Source organism: Bos grunniens, chromosome 4 (genome assembly GCF_055505025.1).
Source record: "Bos grunniens cultivar Pamir isolate PY7600 chromosome 4, Bosgru_T2T1.0, whole genome shotgun sequence".
NCBI lineage: Eukaryota > Metazoa > Chordata > Mammalia > Artiodactyla > Bovidae > Bos > Bos grunniens.
Window position 1 is genome coordinate 82,422,586 of NC_141168.1, and position 21,657 is coordinate 82,444,242.

Genomic DNA, 21,657 nt, shown 5'->3' on the forward strand with positions numbered 1-21,657 from the left:
CCACAGGAAAGTTGATTCTCTATAGTACTATTCTATGCGGAATCAAATCTAAAAGATACTCCAGGTTGACCACATATAACTGAATGCAGCTATGTTACACCTACAAGAAATAAAATAATTTAATCACTGGAGGACCATATAATTGAAAAACGAGGTGAAAGCTCCACCCCCCCCCCCCCCCCCAAAAAAAGCCTTCTCTCCTAAAAATTGGGCGAGGAAATCCAAGCCTTTAGGATCCCTGTAGGCTTAGAAGCCTATTTTTCCTAGACAGGACTGGCATTGGGTTGAGGATGCTGGTCAGGATATGCCCGCTTAAAGCCCCATAGCATCGACAGTGCCTGGTCCCCTCTGCATGGGGGACAAATGCCCAGCATCAGTGGGTCACTAACAAGTAGAGATATGCAAATCTAAACAAAAACCAGGGTTTAATTGGCACTGATCAGAGAGGCCAGGTGAAATATGTCTACACTGAAGAATTCTCAGAGTTGGAGTGGGAAAATGGGATACCTGACTGGAGTTCAGGGAACTGGACTTGGTCCCAGCTTGTATGAGACCACTACGGTTATTCTGTAGGAATTGAAACTGACTGGTACATAGGATCTGCATACTGAGGTTGAAGAAAAATTCGGAATAAACCCTAGTCGGAAGAGACACACAGACTCCAGCCTTCTGTGCGGAAGTTATTCCAGTTGTCGAAACCGGAAACCACTGGAATATCTGCGGGGGGAAGGGACAGGAGGTGAAATTCGGGAAAAATCGTGCTATATATAAAGAATCTTCTGATCTATGGAAAGGAAAGGAATATTGATCCTAGCAGACACTTGATTTCACTTGCACCAGGTCATACGAAAGGACGTCGATCAGGCAGAGAAAGAAAGCAATACATAGAGTCATCACTGAGAGGCGGAAGCTAAAATTTGGTACACATAAAATACACCCTTCAAACAGAAACAGACTCACTGAAAGAGAAATCAAATTCGCGGTGACCATGGTGGACATCAATGAGGATAAATGAAGAGGCTGGGTGGACATGCACATTTCGATACCTGAAGGACCGAATCTACAAACCTCTGTCAACCATGGGAATCTGCTGCCTGGAGAATCTGAAAAACACCAAAGATTCGCCCATATTACTGAAGCAGGCTGCTGTACACCTAAACAAGCCAAAAATCGTGAAATAACTGGTGATCAATATAATCCCAATAGTGGTTTAAAGGACAAAAAGAGAAAGAAAAAAGAATGGAGACCGCCTGGTCATTTTTTTTTTTTTTTTTATAACAACAAAAATGATTTATTTGCAACACAACCCAGTCCCCATCACTTCAATACAGCACAGGAATAGAAAAGAGTCACAGTGCAAGCATTATTTAGTCCAAGGCAGAACTCCATGCCTCCCAATACAGCAAGCCTGTCTCCCCCAGAGACCCATGCTCAGAGCCCAGCTGAACACACAAACAAGCAAGCCCAGTATGAAGTCAGCCCCAGGTCTCAGCACATTTCACCCTTCCCCCACTGCCCTATTAACCTTCCTAACTGCAGCCTTCTATGCCTTCCACTCCCAACCAGGCCAACTCTCAGGCTCTGAGCCACCAGCAAGCTTTCTCTGTAGGATTATTAACAAGGGTTTAAGGATTACCTAAAATGAGAAAATACCCTGTGAAATCTATTGTTCCAGAGAAAATTTAAAATGACTCCCCCATACATAATTCTAATCAACAATGACAACTCTTCATTTTTTCACTATAGATATAAGAGGTTTTGAAATGATTGTCATCTCTGCTCCATTCACATTTCCCTACTGGCTTTATTAACGGCTGCTCTCTTCACAGCAGGATAATAAAGGGATAAACCCTTTATTATAAATAAATAAACCTTTATAAATAAACCCGGCCCAAGGATATCCGATATGATACCCATGCATGGCAAAGGAGCAGCCTTGTTTCCTTAAACAGACCTGGTCTGGGCCAGAGAATGTGCCATCTAAGAAGGTCCCAGGAGATGTAGAGGGCCAGCTGGACGGGTGACCTCTCCCCAGCCTGGGGCGGAACTCAGGCAGCCACTAACGCTTTGGCACCAGGGATCGCGGATGCTTACGTCCTAAGACCTGGAAAAGTCACCTGGTCTCGAGGATTTTTTTCTCTCAGGGGTCCCACCTCGAGCCACCTACTTGAGCCTCAGTGAACTTAAGACTGAAAGAAACCCCCGGGCACTTTTGCCACGGTCGGGATTGATCGGCAGTGTGCTTTTTGACCCAAAACACATAGCGGCGCAGAGCACTTCAGGAGGCTGTTCTCCCACCACCCACTGAGTTCCAATGCAGCAAGAGGACTGGCTCCAAGTGTCTGCATCTTCCAGGACTGGCAGTGTGGTTGAAGAACTGCTGCCGTCTTGTGGACACTGTTGGGAACTACAACTTGGAAAGCAGTGTTGGGGCCATTCCCTAGTCAAAAAGCCTGTGAAGATTTAAATTATTTTTGTGTCCTGAAGTTTTGAGCTGCTGATATATAGTCTAAACAACATTCAGTAATCCAATCTGTTTGAGGAAGGCACCCTAAAATGGTAAACTTTACACACAGTCCTTTTCAAAAAAAAAAAAAAATTAAGACAGAATTAGGTATCTCTTTCAAACTAAAACAGATTTACAAATAAAATTCATGCTGACTAGAAAAGTCATCTACTTGAGTGCCAAGGCAGATAGGAGATTGGATCTCCATACACACTCAAATAGCTACAATAGACAATCAAGAAGGACCTACTGTACACCACAGGAAACCCTAGTCACTATAGTACTTGTATATGGGTTAACCCACGTATATGGGTTAAGAATCTGAAAAATACTCCAGATTTATTACTTATAACTAAATCCAGCTATTTTTATGCCTAAGAGAAATACGACACGTTGAAGTCATCATGGACAATATCATTGAAAAATTAGATAAAAGAGGAGAAAAAAAGAAATAAAGCAATTCCACTATAACAAACCTCAGCTAAGGAAATCCACGCTTTTCTGATGGAGACCTGGAAGCCTGAGTGAGTCCTGTAGACTTAGAAGCCTATTTTTCTTAGATAAGAATGGCTTGGGCTTGGGGAAGCGGGGCACGACTATGCCTGCAATTATATTCTCAGGGGATGGACAGTGCGTGGGGACAACCTCCCCAGGATCAGTGTGTCACTAACAGGTAGAGACATGCAAATCTAAACAAAACCCAGGTGTTAATTGTCACCGATCAGAGAAACCACAGGAAATCTGTCTATGATGAAGAATTCCAAGAGTGAGTGTGGGAAAATGTGAATTCTGGCACTGGTGTGTGTGAGTGTATTAGTGTATGAAGTGTGTGTGAGACCACTACGGGTATCCTGCAGGACACGAAACGGACAGGTGCATATTGGCTGCGCACCCCAAGGGTGAGGATATATTTAGAGAAACTACTGTTGGAAAAGTCACGCACTCCAACCTTTGCTGCAGCCTTAATTACACTCACTAAGACACACCAGAATGTCCATGGTGGGAAGTATTGAGGAAACGTTGTAAGATAAAGAATCTTCTGAGCCACGGAAAGGAATGAAATAGTGACACTTGCAGCAGCATGACTGCACACGCAGATGGTCATACAAAGCAGATGGTCATACAAAAGGACTTACACCAGGTAGAGAAAACAAATACCCAAGATGATCACTGATAAGCAGAAATTAAATATGGTGCCAGTGAAGTACATCTTTCAGACGGGGGACTCACTGAATTAGAAATTAAATTCATGGTGAGCACAAAATAAATCTGGTTGGGTTCCACACAAATTGGGAGGTTGCTGTTGACATGCACACTCATATACCTGGCATACTTAACAAGAAGGCCCTCCTGTAAACCACAGGAAACTCAACCCTAACACAGTACCATTCTAGTTGGAAAAAAAATCTAAAAAATACTACCCATTGTCTTCATATAAGTGAATGAAGCTGCTGCTGCTGCTGATAGGTCACTTCAGTCGTGTCCAACTCTGTGCAACCCCATGGACTGCAGCGTACCAGGCTCCTCCGTCCCTGGGATTCTCCAGGCAAGAACACTGGAGTGGGTTGCCATTTCCTTCCCCAATGCATGAAAGTGAAAAGTGAAAGTGAAGTCGCTCAGTTGTACCCGACTTGTAGCGACCCCATGGACCGCAGGCCACCAGGCTCCTCCATCCATGGGATTTTCCAGGCAAGAGTATTGGAGTAAGTTGCCATTGCCTTCTCCTTATGAAGCTGCTATATACCAAAAAAAAGAAAAGAAAAGAAAATCCAAATTGGTGAAATAACTATAGTCCAGTACATTTAAAAAACGTTGCCATGTCTGGCAACTGAGTTGCCTTGTTTCCTTAGTCAGGACTCTCATGGGGTTGAGGGACCTTGGCAAGATATTGTACTAAAGAGATCCCATGGGACCCGTTGGGCCTGGAACCCTCTGGACAGGTGACAATCTCCGAGGGATCAGTGGGAAAGTCTGGGAGCTAATGAAGCCTAGTGCACCCGAGGATTCTTGTTCCTCTATGCCCTAAGATCTTTGAAAAGTCTTCTAGTCTTTAGGGCTTTTGTTGCTAAGTGGCCCACCTAAGGCCTCCTCATTTGACTCAGTGAACCTATGACACAAAGAAACCACTGGACATCTTTTGCACGCCTTGGCCTTACAAGTAGTATATTTTTAAAGGGAAAACGAGTAAAGGGCCAAAAGACTTTGGGGGGCTGTTCTCCCATGGTCCACTCTTGTTTACAACACAGGGGATTGTCTGCAGGGCCTTGTGTCTCCCTGCAATAGGAGAGGAGGTTTTAGAAATGCTGCCCCCTTGTGGAAATACGTGGGAACTACAACTTGGAAACCGGTGTCTAGGTGCCTTTTCCATTCAGAAAGGCTGTGAAAATGTAGTTTATACCTGAGCTTTAAGAATGTCCTGCGGTAGATAATCGAAACAAAAGTCACTAAAAGGCACAGTTTTGAGAAGTCACCTACAAATCACAAGATTCACATACCCTTGTTTTTTAAAAAATGGACATAGAAATGTGCTTAAGCTTGCTTAGCAGCCAAAGGGAAAATGTTTGTTGCTCAGTTGTCCGACTCTTTACTACCCCATGGACTGTAGTCCTCCAGGCTCCTCTGTCCATGGAATTTTCCAGGTAAGAATACTGGAGTGGGTAGCCTTTCCCTTCTGCAAAGGATCTTCCCGACCCAGGGTTCGAACTCAGGTCTTCTACATTTCGTGTGGATTGTTTACTGTCTGAACTACCAGAGAAATGCAAATCTAAACAAGAACCATGTATTCCCTGGCACTGATCAGAGAGGCATGATAAAAACGTCTAGAAAGAAAATTACAGGAGGGGATGTGGACAAAAAGGAATCCTGGCAAGCTATTTGGGGCACTGGGAATTGGTAACACGCACTATAAGACACTATGGAGTTTCCTTAAAAAACTGAAAACAGAGCTACGTATGATCCAGATATCCTGCTTTTGGGCATATATCCAAATAAAACCATAGTTGGAAAAGTCACATGGGCGCCAGCCTTCACTGTGGCCCTATTTATAATAGCCATAATAGGCAAGCAGCACAATACCCATGGCTGGATTCATTTTGGAGACATATTATGTATATAGAGGGCATATTACTCAGCCAGAAAAGTAATGAAATAATGACATTTGCAGCCCTATGAATTCATTTGCTGATGATCATACTAATTGAAGTAGATCAAGTATAGAAAGATATAATGTAAGACATCAATGATAGGTGGAAACTAAAATTTAGTACAAATGAAATCCATTTTTCAAACAGATTTCAAAAAATGAATTTATGGTGATCAGAAAAGAAAGGTAAGTGGGTGTCTGGAGAAATTAGGAGTTTTGGATCAACATACAGAGGCTATTATGTACAATACAAAATCAAGAATGCCCTATTGCAAACTACAGAAAACATGACTCAACACTGTAATAACCTGAAAAAAAGAATCTGAAAAAACAGTAGAAATATGTCTCCATATACCTGAGTCAATCTTCTGTAATCCTAGAACAAACACAACACCATAAAACAACTCTAGTCAGATATAATTTTAAAATGAAGTTAAATTACATGAAAAAAAAAATAGGAATGCCTATTCTATTCTTCTTGGGCCATAGAAACTCATGTTTGTTCACATCCTTGGAGCCTGGGCAGCTTTGTTTTCCAAGGCAGGACGTATGGTGCTGAGGGAGCAGGGCAGGATAAGCTAGCAAATGAGCCCCCATTGGACCGTAGTGCCTATTCCCCTTGGGATGGGTGACAGTCTCCAGGATCATTCGGGATCTCTGGCAGCAAAACCAAGCACAATACACCGAAAGGATGGTGGACCCTCGAGGCCCAAAGAGCTCTGAATAGGCACCTGGTGCCCATGACTCCTGGCGTTGGGGGTCCCACCTCCACCTCCTTTAGACTCATTGCACCTATGGCCAAAAGCACCCTCAGGACATTGGCAGTCCTTGGACTTGTTGAGAAGGTGTCCTTTAATGGGGAAGAAGTAAAGAGACACAAGATCGGGGGTATATATTCTACCACAGTCCATTCTCCTTTACAGTCCAGGAAGAGGACTTTCACAAAGGCTCTGGTTACCCCAAGGATGCGAAGTGGGGTTTAAAAAATTCTTCCACTTTGTGGACATTTTTCTGGAACTACAACTTGAAAATCAGTTCCTTGGGCTATTTTCCATTCACAAGGCCTATAGAGATGTAGAGTGAAAGAAAGTGAAGTTGCTCAGTTGTGCCTGACTCTTTGCCACCCCACGGATAGTAGCCTGCACCAAGCTCCTCTGTCCGTGGGATTTTCAAGGCAAGAGTACTGGAGTGGGTTGCCATTTCCTTCTCCAGGGAATCTCCCCAACCCAGGAATCGAACCCAGGTCTCTCACATTGTAGACAGATGCTTTACCGTCTGAACCACCAGGGAAGTCCATAGGGATGTAAAGGACACCTTAAATATCCTGGGAGTAGGTAATTGAAACAGAATTCATTAAAGGGCACACTTTCAAGAAGCAACCTGCAAAAGGTGAAATTCACACACACTGATCAAAAAAGTAAATAAATAAAGGACACTGAAAGATGCTTGAGGTCACTTAGCAGTAGAGAAATGCAAATTGAAACAACAATGACGTGTTACTTGTTATTGGTTGAAAGGCTGCCATAAGAAAGCCTACAAAGAAAAACTGCAGGAGAGTATGTGGATAAAAAGAAACATCACTTGATTTTCATGGGACTGTATATTGGTAATAGGGACTACGAGAACACTATGGAGGTTTCTTAAGAAAGTAAAAATAGAGCTACCATCTGATCAGGCCATCCCACTCGTGGGTGCGTCCAGAGAAAACCATAGTTGGTTAAGACAAAGGAACCCAAGTTTCACTTTAGCACTGTTTATAATAGCCACTTCCCTGGTGGCTCAGATGGTAAAACATCTGCCTACAATGTGGGAGACTCGGGTTCAATCCCTGGGTTGGGAAGATCTCCTGCAGAAGGAAATGGCAACCCACTCCAGTATTCTTGCCTGGAAAATCCCATGGATGGAGGAGCCTGGTGGGCTGCAATCCATGGGGTTGCAAAGAGTCAGACACGACTGAGCGATTTCACTTCACTTTCACGATAGCCAAAACAGGGAAACACCAAACAGTCCATGGTCAGATGCAGAATGATACATATATAGAAGGGAATATTAGTATGCAATAAAAACGAATGAAATAATGCCATTTGCAACCACATAAGTCTACTTGCAGATGAACATACCTTGTAAAGTAGATCAGGTAGAGAAAGACAGTGTCATAACAAATCACTAATAGAAGGAAACTAAAAATTACTACAAATGAACTACATTTTCCAAACAGAAACAGACTCATAGATTTAGAAAATAAACTCATCATGACTATAGAGGAAATGTTGGTGGGTGTTGGAATAATTTAGGAGGTTTGGGTTAACATATACACACTCAGGTGTATAAAACAGATAATCAACAAGGACTTTCTATAAAGTACAGGAAACCTTACTCAACAGAGTAATAACGCATATGGGAAAATAATCTGAAAAGTAGTAGATATATATCTACATCTAACTGAATCAGTGTACTGTTTGTGTAAACCGTACACAATGTTGTACCATAAATGAAGTACATTGTAATATAAATTTAAGATTAAAATTTTAAATTGCCCATCTATTTTCCTCCTGTCTTGGCTGTCATCCCTGGAGCCTAAGTGTACTCAGTTCCCAAGGCAGGACTGTTATGGGGCTGAGGGAGCTCGGGAGGAAGTGCCAGTAAATGAGCTGCCCTTGGACCATTAGTGCCTGCTCCCCTCTGAAAGGTGGGTGCCAAGTTGCTTTAGTCATGTCTGACTCTTTGTGACCCTGTGGACTGTAGCCCGTCAGGCTTGCAATCTCCATATCCAGGAGAACCTCCAATAGTTAATCCAAGCCTATGCACCCAAAGGATGGTGGACTTTCTGGTCCTGAAGGGCTTTGAAAAGTAACCCGGTCTCCATATTTCTTGGTGCTTGGGTTCCTTTCTCTAGCCCCCTACTTTGAGTTGCCCCACACAGGGACAACATCACCTTCAGAGAACAGCAGAGAATAGAGACAACAGCAGAGAAGACCTGCAGGAACTGTGATTTGTTCAGGATTAGGGGGGTGCAGTGTAATGGAGAAGTAATGAGACAGAAGTCCTTAAGCATTTGTTGTGGCACTGCAGTCTCATTCACAACTCAGGAACATGCCTTTCTCTAAGGCTCTGTTTATCACAGTAACCAGAGTGGGGTTGAAGAAATGCTGCCTCCTTGTGGCTGTTTCCCATAACTACAACTTTAAAACCAGAGCCTGTGAGGGTGTTCAGCTGCTTCAGTTCTAGCCAACTCTTTGCGACCCTATAGACTGCAGCCTGCTGGGCTCCTCTGTCCATGGGATCCTCCAGGCAAGAACACTAGAGTGGGTTGCCTTGCCCTCTTCCAGGGTATCATCCTGACACAGAGATCAAACCCTAGTCTTCTGCATTACAGGCAAATTCTTTACCGCTGAGCCACCCCGGAAGTCCCTTAAAACCATTGCTAACAGGTAAATGACGCCTGTTCTCAAGAAATGGCCTGGGGTAGGCAGTCGAATAAGAATTCAAAACAATTCAGGTTTCTCAAGAAGCTATTTTTAACAGGTATATTTTACTTACACTTTTTTTTTTTTAAGGCACATGAAACAAGACTCGGTATCATTCATTATTGTTGTTTTTGTTAAGTCACTGTTGTGTCCAACTCTTTGTGACCCTATGAACTGCAGCATGCCAGGCTTCCCTGTCCTTCACCATCTCCCAGAATTTGCTCGAACTCATGTCCATTGAGTCGGTGATGCCATCCACCATAGCATCCTCTGTCGTCCCCTTCTCCTCCTGCCCTCAATCTTTCCCTGCATCAGGGTCTTTTCAAGTGAGTCAGCTCTTTGCATCAGGTGGCCAAACTATTGGAGCTTCAGCGTGAGTCCTTCCAATGAATATTCAGGGTTGATTTCTTTTTGGATTGACTGGTTTGATCTTCTTGCAGTCCAAGGGACTCTCAAAAATCTTTTCCAGCACCATAATTCAAAAGCACAAATTCCTCGGTGCTCAGCCTTCTTTATGATCCAACTCTCACATCCATACATGTTTACTCATTATTAGAGAAATGAAAATCAACACTACGATAAGGTACCACCTCTTATTCATCAGAATGACCATCAAAAGTCCACACACAATGAATGATGGAAAGGGTGTGGGAGAAAGGGAAACCTCCACATGACCGGTGGGATTGTAAATCGGTAACAGTCACTGTGGAGAACAGCATAGAGGTTCTTTAAAAACCTAAAGGAAGAGGTTCCATATGACCTGGCAATCCCAGTCCTGGGCATATACGTGGAGAAAACTATAACTGGAAAACACACATGAACCTCAACTTTGATTGCAGCAGTACCAACAAAATCCAAGTAATGGAAACAACAATATCTGCCAACAGATGAATGGGTATAGATGATGTGGCACATATATGCAATGGAATATTACTTAGGCATAAAACAGATGAAATTGTGCCACCTTCAGCAAAGTGGGTGATTCTAGAAGATATTATGCTGAGTAAAAGAAGTCAGTCAGAGAGACAACACTCTCTGTTATCATTGATATATGGAATCTAAAAATAAAAGAAATGAATGTACTTAACAAAACAAACAGACTCACAGCTATAAAAAAGAAACTAGTGGTTACCAGCAGGGAAGGCACTGGTGACCCACTCCAGTCCCCTTGCCTGGAAACTCCCATGGACGGAGGAGCCCGGTGGGCTGCAGTCCATGGGGTCGCTAAGAGTCGGACATGACTGAGCGACTTCACTTTCACTTTCCACTTTCATGCATTGGAGAAGGAAATGGCAACCCACTCCAGTGTTCTTGCCTGGAGAGTCCCAGGGATGGGGGAGCCTGGTGAGCTGCCGTCTATGGGGTCGCGCAGAGTCAGACACGACTGAAGTGACTTAGCAGTAGCAGTAGCAGCAGTGGTTACCAGTGGGAATACACAGATGAAACCACCCTTATGGCCGAAAGCGAAGAAGAACTAAAGAGCCTCTTGATGAAAGTGATAGAGGAGAGTGAAAAACTTGGCTTAAACTTCAACATTCAGAAAACTAAGATCATGGCATCTGGTCCTGTCACTTCATGGCAAATATATGGGGAAACAATGGAAACAGTGACAGACTTTATTTTTTGGGGGGGCTCCAAAATCACTGCAGATAGTGACTGAAGCCATGAAATTAAAAGAAGCTTGTTCCTTGGAAGAAAAGCTATGATCAACCTGCTGCTACTGCTGCTAAGTCGCTTCAGTCGTGTCTGACTCTGTGCGACCCCACAGACGGCAGCCCACCAGGCTCCACCGCCCCTGGGATTCTCTAGGCAAGAACACTGGAGTGGGTTGCCATTTCCTTCTCCATGACCAACCTAGACAGCATATTAAAAAGCAGAGACATTACTTTACCAACAAAGGTCTGTCTGGTCAAAACTATGGTTTGTCCAGTGGTCATGTATGGATGTGAGAGTTGGACTATAAAGAAAGCTGAGTGCTGAAGAATTGATACTTTTGAACTGTAGTGTTCAAAGAAGACTCTTGAGAGTCCCTTGGACTGCAAGGAGATCCAAGCAGTCCATCCTAAGGGAAATCAGTCCTGACTATTCATTGGAAGGACTGATGCTGAAGGTGAAACTCCAATATTTTGGCCACCTGATGCGAAGAACTGACTCATTTGAAAAGACCCTGATGCTGGGAAAGATTGAAGGCAGGAGGAGAAGGGGACGACAGAGGATGAGATGGCTGGATGGCATCACTGACTTGATGAACATGAATTTGAGTAAGCTCCAGGAGGTGTTGATGGACCAGGAGGCCTGGTGTGCTGAGGTCCATGGGGGTCCCAAAGAGTTGGACATGACTGAGCAACTGAAATGAACTGAACCCTAAAATATCGAGTCTTTATGTTATGCACCTGAAAATAATACAATATTGTAAACCAACTATACTTCAGTTAAATAAACAAATGAATAAGCAAAATAATACTTTTTTTAAATAGCCAATCAGACATAGCTAAAGAGAAAATCCGTGAAATAAAATTTATATCAGAGTTAAATATTCAGAGTTTAGTACAGACCCTTGTGGCTCAGCTGGTAAAGAATCCGCCTGCAATGAGGGAGACCTAGGTTTGACTTCTGGGTTGGAAAGATCCCCTGGAGAAGGGAAGGGCTACCCACTCCAATTATTCTGGCCTGGAGAATTTCATGGACTGTTTAGTCCATTGGATCACAAAGAGTTGGACATGACTGAGTGACTTTCATTTCACAGACACAAGAATGAAAATACAAAAAAGCAGGGAAGTGATAGAGAGGATATAAAGAGAAAATATGAGTTTAATTAGAATCTCAGAAGGCAAAAATAAAGAATAGAATTAGTCAATATTTAAATTAAACAGCTGAGAGATTTCCAGTACTGATGATAGACGAACTCACAATATCAAGTAGCAAAAAAAAAAAAAAAAAAAAAAATCCAAATCCAGGTAATGAAAGGAATTCTATAGCTAGACACATCAAGAAAAAATTGGAAAAAAAATAGAAAATCCTTAAACTGCTAGACTAGAAATGACAGATGACTTTCAAAGGAGCATCTGTTAGTTTAAGAGAAAGCAAAGTTATTTATGGGGAAAGAAATGAGATCTTGAACGTATACAGAGCAACCCGTCTTTGAATGAAAGGACATGTACTCTGCTGTCACAGGAAAGAACTTCATGGTCGTAGTTGAGGGCATGCTTATAGATTCCTGGGAGTGGTGAGAAAATTCCCATCAATGAAGTATAAGTCAGAAAGTAGAAGATTAGAAAGTGCATAACAGGATTGTAAGCAGTAATGGGAAATCATGGGAAAGTGATGTATTAGATTACAACTATCACTTGAGTAAAGCAGATCCCTGGATTACTGAAGATTTGAGATATTCTTGCAGTGGCGTGGAGCAAATGACAGGAGGCAGGAAGCTGGTTGAACTGGTAAATGCCATTCACGATGCATTTTGGAATACGTTCAATTTTTTCAGCAACTTCCACAAATCCTTAGGGAGGGGAACCTGGTAAAATATCATGCTACTCACAATCAGAATTTCTGGAGCTCTGTTTCCAGAAAAACATTTAATTCATTTGTGATTTCACAGACTGGTTGAACACAAGATCTCTAGTTTACATGTGTAAATAAATACATACACAGGAATGCAAGCTATATTCTCTGCTACTCTCACTAATTTCAGAATCCTGTCTATATGGACATAGATCTGCTCTATAACACTGTCTTTGCCATGCCTGAAGAAAGTCAGAAAGTTTTATCACATTTCTTTTCAGATTCATCTTTAATGTAAAGTTGTGGAGAAGCTCAAAGGCTATGTGTGTGCATGCTAAGTTGCTTCAGTTATGTCCAACTCTTTGCAACCCTATGGACTGTAGCCCGCCAGGCTACTCTATTCATGGGATTCTCCAAGCAAGAATCCAGGAGTGAGTTGCCATGCCTTCCTCCAGGGGCTCTTTCCCACCCAGGGATCAAACTCGTCTCTCTTATGACTCCTGCCTCGGCAGGCAACTACTTTACCACTGTGCCACTTGGGAAACCCTTAAAGACTATAAAAAAGGCTCAAAGGCCATTTCCTGGGCATCATTTTACTTACTTTCTTTAATAGTCAAACACATTAGAATATATGAATTAATCTATTGATATTATCACTAGTTTGAAAAAATAAGTTTTTTTAATGAGTTTATATTCTAGTTACAGCTTGTATTTGAACAGCTGGGCAAACAGTTCTTAGCAGAATAAAAAAAGAGATAAAGGGTAATTAATCACTGAAAAAATGGTATATAAATATGTCCAGTGAAAGCAATGGTGGCAGTTTTTACATCCTAATGGAGGATGTAAAGCAAATGCAATGTTACTGTAATTAGCCTTAAGTTGCCAAGGAAGAGAACCTTTTGATATATGATATAGTTCCAGTCGGGGACTAGACTGAATTGTTACAAATCCAACAACCCTCAACGTAAAACGGGGCTTCCCTGGTGACAGTAAAGAAGCTGCCTGCAATGCAGGAGACCTGGGTTCAATCCCTGGGTCAGGAAGATCCCCTGGAGAAGGGAATGGCAACCCATTCCAGTAGTCTTGCCTGGAGGAGCCCATGGACTGAGGAGCCTGGCAGGCTCCAGTCCATGTGGTTGCAGTGGATGCAACAAACACTTTCAAGGTAAAATATTGTTTAAAAGATCAGTAACCAAGTTTTCCCCAAGTTATTTTTTTATTATTGTGATATTTAGATTTTTGCTGAACATTCAGCTCATATGCACATTTAGAGTTGTTCATAACTCCCTGGTGTCTTCCTATGGGTTGTACAACAATATGTTTGTTACGCTGCACAGAGTAGCTCATCAATAGTTAATACCAGTTTCAGGGATGAATGGAGTTATTATTTCAGTGTTTTATTCATTGTTGCATTTCTAGCATTTAGATCAGTGTCAGACCATTTAGACATGTAATAAGTATTACTTGAATTAAATTACTATATGTCATTTAGTCATATAAAGACCCTTCAAGACAAAGTTTGGAGCATAAAGATTTAAAAAGATCTTTATCTAAAATTGGAATAAGAATGACTGCTGTGCTCTATATTATTATTTGTATCTATGCAATAATATTCTCTCTACATAATCCCTATATTATACAGTTTAGTTTGGCTTTTAGGAAGCCTTATTTGTCACTATATCCAAGACTTGTCCTCAGTTTTTAAAGACTTTTAAAATTAAGTTTTGGCAAGTAATTAAATTTGGAGGTTGACACATTGTAAACAAATTCTCACAGAAGTGTGTGTCTGTATGTATGTGTCTATGTGTGCACTGTATTTGATGTATCATTTACAAGAAATATAACTGTTAAAGGAAGCTTCACAATTTTTGAATGGGGAATAAAGGTATTTTCATATAGATTTCTGCTTGGTGAGTATTGGATTTAAATTAGGGTATCACTTTTGCTATGTTAATAGATATTGTATCCAACCAAAGTATCTTGAGTCATCATTTCCTTTTAAAGGGAAAATAAGGCATAATTATCTGAGAAACAGAAGCAAAAATAAGTCTAGAATAACTATCTAATCTCTTGTTTCTAATTCATGTTGATCAGCAAATGATACTAAAGGTGAAACTCCAATACTTTGGCCACCTGATGCAAAGAACTGACTCACTGGAAAAGACCATGATGTTGGGAAAGGCTGAAGGCAGGAGGAGAAGGGGATGACAGAGGATGAGATGATTGAATGGCATCACCAACTTGATGGACATGACTTCAACCAAGCTCCGGAAGTTGCTGATGGACAGGGAAGCCTGGTGTACTGCATGGGGTCACAAAGAGTCGGACACAATAGAGCAACTGAACTGAACTGAACTGATAGTGAGTTCAGTGAAATCAGGTCAGAAATAATACCTTATATTCACAAAACATGTTATATTTTACAAAGCGTGTATACAAACATTACCTCAATTTAGCTATTAGTCCAAATCTTCTTGACTGGGATTAACCCAGTTTTATACTTGTGTCACTGAGGCTGAGAGATTAGATCATAGTTAGTAAAAAGAAAATGTGAAGAAGTCCCAGGGCGGTTGTTGCTCATTTTCCGCACGTTAAGATGAATGCCATGGACAGTAAAGTTGAAAGACAGTGTCTGTCACATAGAATTAGAAGGCATTTATAATAAAGTAGGAGTTTAGAGAATTGCCCAACATTGGTGGCTCAGACAGTAAGTGAGAATGCTATAAAGCAAAATTGGAATAGGAATGTAATGGAGATAAAAACTGAATGAATCACTTTTCTAAAGATTGCTATTTTTGAAGCTACACAAAATGAACTTTAAACTATCAAAGTAAGCTTAAGGATAACGGTTCTTAAAAGTCATGTCATATATATATTTGTTCTTTGACCCTTAAAATGTCCTGTATCTATTTCAATGGAACTTAAATATTCTTTGATGCTGTAGCTGAATTAACGGGCATTCAAATTTTGCCACCTCCTTTTGTGATTTTTCTTACTTGTATTCTAAACATAATTTTCTTTCGACCTTTTGTTTATGAAATAAATATCCAGCGTGAACTTTGGAAAATGAGTTTGGGTTCAATTCATATTCATCAACTAGATCATACTTTTATTGGTGCTGGGGTGTTTTGTTTTTCTCACAATTTTTGAGTGAATGCTATCATAGAATATTATTCAAGACATTGACAAGAAGATGAAAATACTATGAGACTATTCAAGAGCATTTCAGAGCTAAGTATCATTGTTATAATTCAGATATAAATTGTCCCAAATTCTCCCTCAGAAAAGTAATAATTCCCTAATGTTCTAAATGTAATAATTCCCCAAATAGGACATTAATTTATATGATAATTTTATAAATCTTTCATGAGGCAAATCTTCCCTCTCAAAAAATACTTCCTGAATATGTTTCCAATTTGAGTAAAAGTTTCAAGTCTCTGTAAAAACACTTGAGTTGAAATCTAATAAAAGAATATTCACGCATCACAGAGTTTCTGAGTATTTTTTATTTCCCTTGATTCCAACTTATACTTCTAGTGTAAATACTATGAATAATTTGAAGGATTAGAATTTTTAATAGTATTTTATATCTCAGAATATAATTATCTGTTATTAATAATTTGTTGCTTACCGAAGTCTATTTAGCCCAGTATTGTTTTACTTTAATTTCTTACCATAAATTGACATAAGAATAACTATTATGGAATAAAGAATTTTACAGGCAACAACTGAAAGTAGACTTGGCCAAGGACTCTTGAGGACTGAACACCAGTTCCCCTATATCATTACTTATTAGTGAATAAAACCTTGGGAATAATTCAGTTCCCCACTAAAAAAAATTATGTCTATATCTATATATAGATACGTATTTAGATATAAAGAGATATGGATATATGAATATGTATATCTCAAAAAGCTTATATCTCATAGATTTGTTGTAAAGACATCTGAGATAATATATCTGAAGCACCCAGAATATTTTAGGCAGTTAATAAATGTTTGTTTTAAAATAGCAAATATAATAGCTAATCTTTATTAGATGTTTAAAATGTGCCTGGCCCTAGAGACAGTGATGAAACAGTCAAAATAGTTCATCTTTAGGAGTTTATATCTAGTAGGGAGTAGAGAGATAATAGCTAGGTAAAGAGGATTTAAATAGATGATGTGAGTGATTCTTCTGTAACATATAGAAATGATGGAAGAAATGCTGAAGACGGGCAAAAACTGAAAGCTTTTCTAAGGAGATGCCATTTGTCTAGAAGCTGAAAAATTAAAAAGTAGACTACATAAAGAGCTTGCATGAAGACCAAAATGTATTTAGCTAGCTTGAGTAACCAAAAGCCAGTTCGTTTAGCTGCTCAGTCATGTCTGACTCTTTGTGACCCCATGGACTGTAGCCCTCAAGGCTCCTTTGTCCATGGGATTTCCCAGGCAAGAATACTGGAGTGGGTTGTCATTTTCTCCTCCAATGGATCTTCCTGACCCAGGGATCGAACCTGCATCTCCTACACTGCAGGCGAATTCTTTACTGCTGAGCCAGCAGGAGAGCCCCCCAAAGCCAGTTTGACTCAAGTGTTGTGAATGAGGGATTGTTTTACAAGATGGGATCTGAGGCAATGGCAGAAGCCCAGTCACACATATTGTGGTAAAGGTATAATAAGGAAGTTGGGTTGTATTAATATTCTAGACTATTTGGGAGCCACCGAGGGTTTCTAAGTAGGAGAGGTGTTGTGATCAGAATTTGAGTTTACCCTGAGTGCCATGTGAAGAATGAAATGTAAGGAGGTAAGAGGGGAAGCAGGAGATCAGCCTGGAATTAAATTGTCCTGGTTAAATATGATGGTTGTTTGAATTAGAACCCTGTCCGTAAAGACGGAATAACCAGATGGATTCCAGGTACATTTTGTTTTGTTTTTGTTTTTTCGATGCTTTATTTATTGACTTTTAATTAATTAACGTATTTGGCTGTGTCGGGTCTTAGCTGCACATGTGAGATCTAGTTCCCCCACCCGAGACTGAAGTGCAGCCTCCTGAATACAAGCACGGGTTTTAGCCACTGGGCCACCAGGGAAGTGCCTCCAGGTACATTTTGGCTGTCGAGCAGCATGGACTGCTGATAAATTAGCTGTCGGGGAGGGAGGCTGAGAAAAAGAGAGACAACAAGGATGGCTTACATATTTGTGGCTTGCACCACTCGATGATTGATGGCTCCATTCCTTAAGATAGAAGGTCACTGGAGGAGGAGAGATGGGAAAATTTAAGAGGTTATTTAGCATCAACTAAGTCTGAGATGTCCACCAAGGATTCAAATAGAGATGTTAAGTAAGACATACGGAGTAGAGGGCAAGAATCTGGGTTAAAAATTTAAATGTGCAATTCATTAACATGTAGATGCTATTTAAAGCACAACTAGATACATACCTAGAGAGAGACTAAAAAACTTTTTGTTAGTGATATAATACAGTGTATTGCGATTTCATACAATACTGTAGTAATACAAACTCAACTACTTCCAGAGCTTAACTGGGAGGATGGGAGGTACTGGACAGAAAACAAAACATGAAATTATGAGAGGAAGTAGTTGCTGGTTGAACTAACAGAAAGGAATTGGTTTGCCAAATAAGATTCACTAAAATTAAGTATCTTACTATTAAGCTTCATATAAATAATGAAGAAGAATGGGGAAAGCAGAAATTGTTCTGGTATCCAGAGTATAGGTCCTCAGCTTCTTCCTTCATGTCAGATCTGCCTTTCAGCCCAGAGTAACAGGGGAACAGTCTGAGCAAGTTGTGCTGGTGACCTCACACAACAGGAAGCATTTTAGGCTATGAAATACACCCATTTGTGTAACTGCATGGTTACATAGTTTATATAACATTCTCTAGGAAGCTGTGCCTTATAAAGTCATAGACTGAAGCTTATTCTGCCAAAAGTCTTCATTAGATAAGGATTTTACATCTAGAATACAACAGTGATTTGATCATTAGTCAAGTATTAGCATATTTAATTGACTTTAGACAAAACCATCTGAAATCTTTCTTTTCTGGTAACATCTCCCACATACGCCCAGTAAAGAAAGAGAAACTGGCCATAGGCTAGTGGCTCAACTCTTTCCTTCCGACCAGTATCTTCAGGAAACAAGGTATGCCCCTGGGAATGGATGACACAGGTGAGACAGAGGGGTGTGTTTCTGGGGAGAGGGCAAACATGTCAAGGAAGGAGGAGAATAGAGTGCTGGCTTTGTCATTCATGTGACTGAGGTCATGGGAAATTATGAGAGAAGCAGGATTAAAGTGAAAGAGTGTAGATGGTTTGCTATTTCTCATCTCTGCTCTTAGATGGTATACCTTCTGAAGTCAAGATCAAGGTCCTTCACCTCTGTATCCCACACATTTTTTTTTTTTTTATCACATACATTTTACATAAAGGGAGTAGAAGATCACTAAAAGTTTGTTGAATGAATGTAGAATTGATAACCATTGTTTCAAAATCTGTTCAAATATCTTTTCACAATAATTGCCTCCATGGCAAAATACTGTCTTCCGTTTGGGGACTTCTGTATCATTTTTCTTCTCATGATAATTGCTATTTATTTATGCATTTTTTCCTTATGAAAATAAAAGCTTCTTGAGGGCAGAGGCAATGCTATCTTTAATGTCACAGTTCTCTTCTCAGGGCAGGGTAGAAAATCTACATACAGGAAATAATCAAGTATTTGAATTGAATCAGGAGGATATGACCTATCAAATTAAATCCTGCCTATGAAAATCAGTAATTCAAACATATTAATTTTATTATAATTATTTTCTCAAATGAGGATATCTAGAGGGAAAAAAAGCCATAAAATAAACAGCACCATTTAAAATTTCTGTATGAGAAGATTTTCATAAATATTTCTGGTATAACACTTACATAATGTATTCAAAATTTACATATTAGGGAAATATTGTTCCTTGCACGCATGTATGCTAAGTCGCTTCAGTTGTGTCTAACTCTGTGCAGCCCCATAGATGGCAGCCCACCAGGCTCCTCCACCCACAGGAATCTCCTTAGTATCTTATTTTGTCATCACTAAACATGTCAACAACATATATTTTTTGTGAGTGATTGTGATGGCATGTCTGTTTATGTATTTTAAGAAACTCAAGATCATTCTTCAAAAGTCACTTTTCCAAGACTCTTTCATGACCACTTAGGTTCCTTTCTTTCTCCTTCTTGCTCTTTTTTAAAAAAATTATTTTTAATATTTATTTATTGATTTGGCTGCATTGGGTCTTCATTGCCGCATGTGGAATCTAGTTCCCTGACCAGGGATCGAACCCAGGCTCCCTGTATGGGAAGTGTGGATCCTTAGCCACTGGACCACCAGGGAAGTCCTCTCCTCTCTTTTTATAAAGTCAAAACAAAGGTATTATTTTGGCCAGATTTTTAGAATTTATCCTCTGAAAGATAAGTGTAAGTTTATGCCAGATTGTGTGATTTTCTCTCTTGTTCTACAAATGCACATTTTTGAACCTGTAATATAAATATTATGATTCATAAAAACTGAAAAAATATGGCACTCTTTTGACCTATTCTCCTTTTTCTAAAAATAACTCATATTTATTACCTTTTCTTATTGAAATTTTAATATCTGGGTATTACAGTAGTAAAACTGTTCACTGCATATGCAATGGGTGATATTGTTATGTTAACTGCCTACTTTATATTACAGTTATACATAATTTTGACATCCATAAAGGTGATTGAATATCATAATAATGTTTAAAGCAGTTATACCATTTTTCAGTTTTATTTCAGGTAACAGAATATTTTGTCCCAGGCATGTGATAACCATAGTATTTGAATATCTAGTCCTATATATGGTATTCAGGCTGTCCTGTGCCAATAAAAATGTCCTTGAACTAGAAATTGAGGGTTTTCAATCCGGTTTCACTATTATATCAGAAGCCATTTGAATGTAACCAAGTGTTTATTCTAAATCCAGTTGCTTTTCCTGTAATACTCCCCTCAAATACTCGATAACTATTTCCTGAACATCTGCTATATTCAAAACGCTGTGAACAAAGAAAAGTACAGACTCTAACAGAATAGTGGTGTCAAAGTAGCATTTTCAAGAAGTTAAATATATAACTTTCTATGGACATAAAGTGAGCACATGTCAAATATTTAATTCACTAGTGAATGATAGAACTTGCAAGATGGTAAGGATGGTTCAAAAAGAATTAGAAAGAAGGAAGTATTCAGAGTAGCCAAAGAAATTAATGCTTAAATAAGATTACTTATTTGAGTAGAAGCCTGGTTAATGTCCTATTGGGCAATAAAATTGCATTGATATAGGACAAGCATCATGTAAGTCTACCAGTTATGACTATCCTTACAGAGTTGTAAATTATCTAAACCAATAGTAAAATAGCAAGTTCAACAAAGGCACATACTCTAAGAAATCAGACAATCCTTGGCTTGGCCTGATAATGCTCAGCAAAAACACCGAAAGAAAACACAGCAATTTCTTTACTTTATGTATAAGTTTTGGATAGTTTTCTTAGTGAGAGGAATGAGAGATCAGTAACTCAGATTAAAATACGACCAGTACTTAGTGCAGGCAGGAGTAAGCTACTATCAAACCACAGTAAAACAGTACCAACAAGGGACGGCAGGACAAGAGGAAAGGTATTTTTAAGGAAGATGCTGAAATGCTAAGAACAATTTTCTTGAGATCTGAAAAACAAGTAACAAGGCAGTAAAGGATCCTTCAGGAATAGAAACATATTCATTGATATTCTGCCTTTGATTCTAGAATGGCTGATATGTGTTGCATATGAGACCAAAAAAAAAAAAAGGTAAAAAAGAAACTATTCTGAGTAACGAGCATGTGCAGGGGTGGGAAGCAGACTTTTTTTTTTTTTAATAGAAAGATTAATCCGACTTAGAAAGTCTGGAGCAAATAGAAAACAAAGAACAAAGCCTTCATATCAGGAGGAATGCTCCTAGTATCTTGGGAAAGGTAATCGACTGGGGAATAATTTTGGACCTCA

General features: G+C 39.9%; 1 protein-coding gene across 5 annotated transcripts in view; it reads right to left on the reverse strand.

Moving 5' to 3' along the window:
• Positions 1-21,657, reverse strand: part of LOC147374448 (uncharacterized) — a 103,140-nt gene that overhangs the window by 36,899 nt on the left and 44,584 nt on the right. For 2 of the 5 annotated variants that reach the window (XR_015162779.1, XM_086397187.1), the window contains exon 2: positions 17,794-17,852. The exons of 2 other annotated variants lie outside the window; for them this stretch is intronic. The gene's annotated coding sequence lies outside the window, so the exon portion shown is untranslated. Of the gene's footprint in view, positions 1-960; positions 1,101-17,793; positions 17,853-21,657 lie in introns of those variants that run through there. One more of the 5 variants, XR_015162777.1, reaches the window with a different exon arrangement.